The 4,732-nt window shown below is 45.7% G+C and overlaps 1 protein-coding gene across 3 annotated transcripts in view; it reads right to left on the bottom strand.

Moving 5' to 3' along the window:
* The window catches only part of LOC143288391 (matrilin-1-like), a 183,348-nt gene extending 178,905 nt beyond the window's left edge, over window positions 1–4,443 (bottom strand). Inside the window, exon 1 of one of the 3 annotated variants that reach the window (XM_076596802.1) lies at window positions 4,316–4,443. The gene's annotated coding sequence lies outside the window, so the exon portion shown is untranslated. Of the gene's footprint in view, window positions 1–4,189 lie in introns of all 3 variants that reach the window. The other 2 variants (XM_076596799.1, XM_076596800.1) reach the window with 2 other exon arrangements.
* Window positions 4,444–4,732: the final 289 nt, after the last annotated feature.

Raw genomic sequence — 4,732 nt, 5'->3', positions numbered from 1 at the left:
CTGCTGGTCAGGCATCTGCTTGGCAGATGTTGTGTAGCGTATATGGATTTGTCCGAACGCAGTGACGCCTCCTTGAGCTACTGAAACTGAAACTGAAACTCACCAATGTTTCACACAAACCACTGGAACCAACCCACCCTTCTCCCAAACACTTCTTCAGTCTTCTAAACTACCGCCAACCACAGAGACACGGAACAGAATTGAACTGTCTACCTCCACTAGAACAGAACTACGTCCAACCACAGAGACACGGAACAGAATTGAACTGTCTACCTCCACTAGAACAGAACTACGTCCAACCACAGAGACACGGAACAGAATTGAACTGTCTACCTCCACTAGAACAGACCTACGTCCAGCCACAGAGACACGGAACAGAATTGAACCATCTACCTCCACTAGAACAGAACTACGTCCAACCACAGAGACACGGAACAGAATTGAACTGTCTACCTCCACTAGAACAGACCTACGTCCAGCCAAAGAGAAACAGAACAGTATTGAACCGTCTACCTCCACTTGAACAGAACTACGTCCAGCCACAGAGACACAGAACAGAACTGAACCGTCTACCTCCACTAGAACAGACCTACGTCCAGCCACAGAGATACGGAACAGAATTGAACTGTCTACCTCCACTAGAACAGAACTACGTCCAGCCACAGAGACACGGAACAGAATTGAACCATCTACCTCCACTAAAACAGACCTACGTCCAGCCAAAGAGAAACAGAACAGTATTGAACCGTCTACCTCCACTAGAACAGAACTACGTCCAGCCACAGAGACACAGAACAGAATTGAACTGTCTACCTCCACTTGAACAGAAGTACGGCCAGCCACAGAGACACAGAACAGAATTGAACCATCTACCTCCACTAGACAGAACTACCGCCAGCCACAGAGACACATAATAGAACTGAACTGTCTACCTCCACTTGAACAGAAGTACGTCCAGCCACAGAGACACAGAACAGAATTGAACCGTCTACCTCCACTTGAACAGACCTACGTCCAGCCACAGAGACACGGAACAGAATTGAACTGTCTACCTCCACTAGAACAGACCTACGTCCAGCCAAAGAGAAACAGAACAGTATTGAACCGTCTACCTCCACTTGAACAGAACTACGTCCAGCCACAGAGAAACAGAACAGAATTGAACCGTGTACCTCCACTAGAACAGACCTACGTCCAGCCACAGAGATACATAACAGATCTGAACTGTCTACCTCCACTTGAACAGAACTACGTCCAACCACAGAGACACGGAACAGAATTGAACCATCTACCTCCACTAGAACAGAACTACGTCCAACCACAGAGACACGGAACAGAATTGAACCGTCTACCTCCACTAGAACAGACCTACGTCCAGCCAAAGAGAAACAGAACAGTATTGAACCGTCTACCTCCACTAGAACAGACCTACGTCCAACCAAAGAGATACATAACAGAACTGAACTGTCTACCTCCACTTGAACAGAACTACGTCCAGCCACAGAGACACAGAACAGAACTGGACCGTCTACCTCCACTAGACAGAACTACCGCCAGCCACAGAGACACATAATAGAACTGAACTGTCTACCTCCACTAGAACAGACCTACGTCCAGCCAAAGAGAAACAGAACAGTATTGAACCGTCTACCTCCACTCGAACAGACCTACGTCCAGCCACAGAGACACAGAACAGAATTGAACCGTCTACCTCCACTTGAACAGACCTACGTCCAGCCACAGAGACACAGAACAGAATTGAACCATCTACCTCCACTAGACAGAACTACCGCCAACTACAGAGACACATAATGGAATTGAACCGTCTACCTCCACTAGAACAGACCTACGTCCAGCCACAGAGACACGGAACAGAATTGAACTGTCTTCCTCCACTAGAACAGACCTACGTCCAACCAAAGAGAAACAGAACAGTATTGAACCGTCTACCTCCACCTGAACAGAACTACGTCCAGCCACAGAGACGTAACAGAATTGAACCGTCTACCTCCACTAGAACAGACCTACGTCCAACCAAAGAGAAACAGAACAGAATTGAACCGTCTACCTCCACTTGAACAGACCTACGTCCAGCCACAGAGACACAGAACAGAATTGAACCATCTACCTCCACTAGACAGAACTACCGCCAGCCACAGAGACACATAATAGAACTGAACTGTCTACCTCCACTTGAACAGAAGTACGTCCAGCCACAGAGACACAGAACAGAATTGAACCGTCTACCTCCACTTGAACAGACCTACGTCCAGCCACAGAGACACAGAACAGAACTGAACTGTCTACCTCCACTTGAACAGACCTACGTCCAACCAAAGAGAAACAGAACAGAATTGAACCGTCTACCTCCACTAGACAGAACTACCGCCAACTACAGAGACACATAATGGAATTGAACTGTCTACCTCCACTAGAACAGAACTACGTCCAACCACAGAGACACGGAACAGAATTGAACTGTCTTCCTCCACTAGAACAGACCTACGTCCAACCAAAGAGAAACAGAACAGTATTGAACCGTCTACCTCCACCTGAACAGAACTACGTCCAGCCACAGAGACACAGAACAGAACTGAACTGTCTACCTCCACTTGAACAGACCTACGTCCAACCAAAGAGAAACAGAACAGAATTGAACCGTCTACCTCCACTTGAACAGAGCTACGTCCAGCCAAAGAGACACAGAACAGAATTGAACCATCTACCTCCACTAGACAGAACTACCGCCAGCCACAGAGACACATAATAGAACTGAACTGTCTACCTCCACTTGAACAGAAGTACGTCCAGCCACAGAGACACAGAACAGAATTGAACCGTCTACCTCCACTTGAACAGACCTACGTCCAGCCACAGAGACACAGAACAGAACTGAACTGTCTACCTCCACTTGAACAGAAGTACGGCCAGCCACAGAGACACAGAACAGAACTGAACTGTCTACCTCCACTTGAACAGAACTACGTCCAGCCACAGAGACACAGAACAGAACTGAACTGTCTACCTCCACTTGAACAGAAGTACGGCCAGCCACAGAGACACAGAACAGAATTGAACCGTCTACCTCCACTAGAACAGACCTACGTCCAAAGCACAAACCTAAACACTATTTGTTTTTTAACAACTGCCTTCTGATGTAAGATTACACAGACACGCAAGCCGTAAAGATAACCGAACTAGAAGTTTAACCCCAATCGTTTTATTTCATTCTCTCTCTCTCTCCGATTCGACACAGAAGTTTCAACGAAACCACAAAGTATATCCGGATTTTTTTCTTCTTCTTCTTCTTTTTACTTTATATTCCGCCCTCAAGTCTCGTCAGCTGAAAAGGTTGACACGACAAAAGTTCAGGATAAAAATCTTTTTAAAAGCTAGGCGGATTATAGAGCAAGCAAGCGAGCGAGCGAGCAAGCGAGAGAGAGAGAGAGAGAGAGAGAGAGAATCAAATCTGCTGAGGTTGAGCAAAGGACCGACGACCCCCAAGGGAAAGTCGATCGATACACGACCAGCTGAAACCACTGCTATAGTTGACAAACACAACACAACACACCGCACCACCACATCAAGCTTTTCTCCTTCTGTCAAAGGGCTGGATTTTCTCCCCCCTCTCTTTCTTCTCAACCCCTTTCCACAGCAAATGTAATGTCACACAACTGTTGCTTCGCCAGAAATAGAAACACGCTCAATCCTTTGTTGAAGTAAAACAAAATTTTCACGTTAATTCAGATCCTGATTCAGTTGCAAGAAAAGACCTAGAACTTGCCGATGATAAAATCAACCACTGCTAACCCACCCCCACCCCCCACCCCCCCCTTTTTTTTTTTAATCTTTCTTTCTAAATGATAAATTCGTATCCTATATTTGTTAAAGTCTCTTCAATAAATCATCAGATGAGATCAATATTATAATAAAATTAAATAAATCAAAAAAATTATGAATTAAACCAAAAAAACAACCTGAGCCCAAATCAGTTATCTTTAACCGTGTAAAATGCGCCCTGCTGTTTTTTGAGAAAAGTCGAACTGTGTGCTTTTATAATCGAAATAATCTTTATTTTCAATGAACATATCTTTTGAAAAAAAAAAAAAAAAAGGTAAAATCTCGCCACTGAAAAAAAAAAAAAAGCAAACCAATTGATAACCGAACTAGAAGTTAAACAATTCCTCACAAGTCTTTTCCTTTCGCACTGAAGACGACTTCACTTCAACCACTCACTGTATGCAGCTTTCCTTTCTATTACTTCCTCGGTACTTCTTTCCAGTCAACTTTTATTCTATTACTAACGAACGCTCACCGCTTTCGTCCAGCCAAACCACTAACTGGAAGTGTCGTCTGCTCTTCAAAACACTAAATAGCGAGGCAGTGGTTGAGCCGGCGCTGTGTGTGGATTTTCCAGTTTGGGGACGTGACGGCGTCTTGTCACGTGTGCACGCGCACTCATGAATGGAGGTGTCCGAAGGGCGTGGCTTTCTTTTTGCCTCAGGCTCCGCCCACCGGGTGCCAATCTCAGTGCCAAAAAAAATCTGTTGCGGTATTCTTGAGGGATTCCCCGCTCGCGTGCGCGTGCCATGGTGGTGGTGTTTGATGTGTAGTGTGTGTGTGTGGTGTGTGTGTGTGTGTGTGTGTGTGTGTGTTCATACAATTGTTTGGAGAGGGGGTGTAGGGGGATAGATGGGTGAAGGAAGAGAGTTTCGGTTCTCTGTGTGTGTGT

Source organism: Babylonia areolata, chromosome 12 (genome assembly GCF_041734735.1).
Source record: "Babylonia areolata isolate BAREFJ2019XMU chromosome 12, ASM4173473v1, whole genome shotgun sequence".
Taxonomy (NCBI): Eukaryota; Metazoa; Mollusca; class Gastropoda; order Neogastropoda; family Buccinidae; genus Babylonia; species Babylonia areolata.
This window is presented reverse-complemented; position numbering and strand designations above follow the sequence as displayed.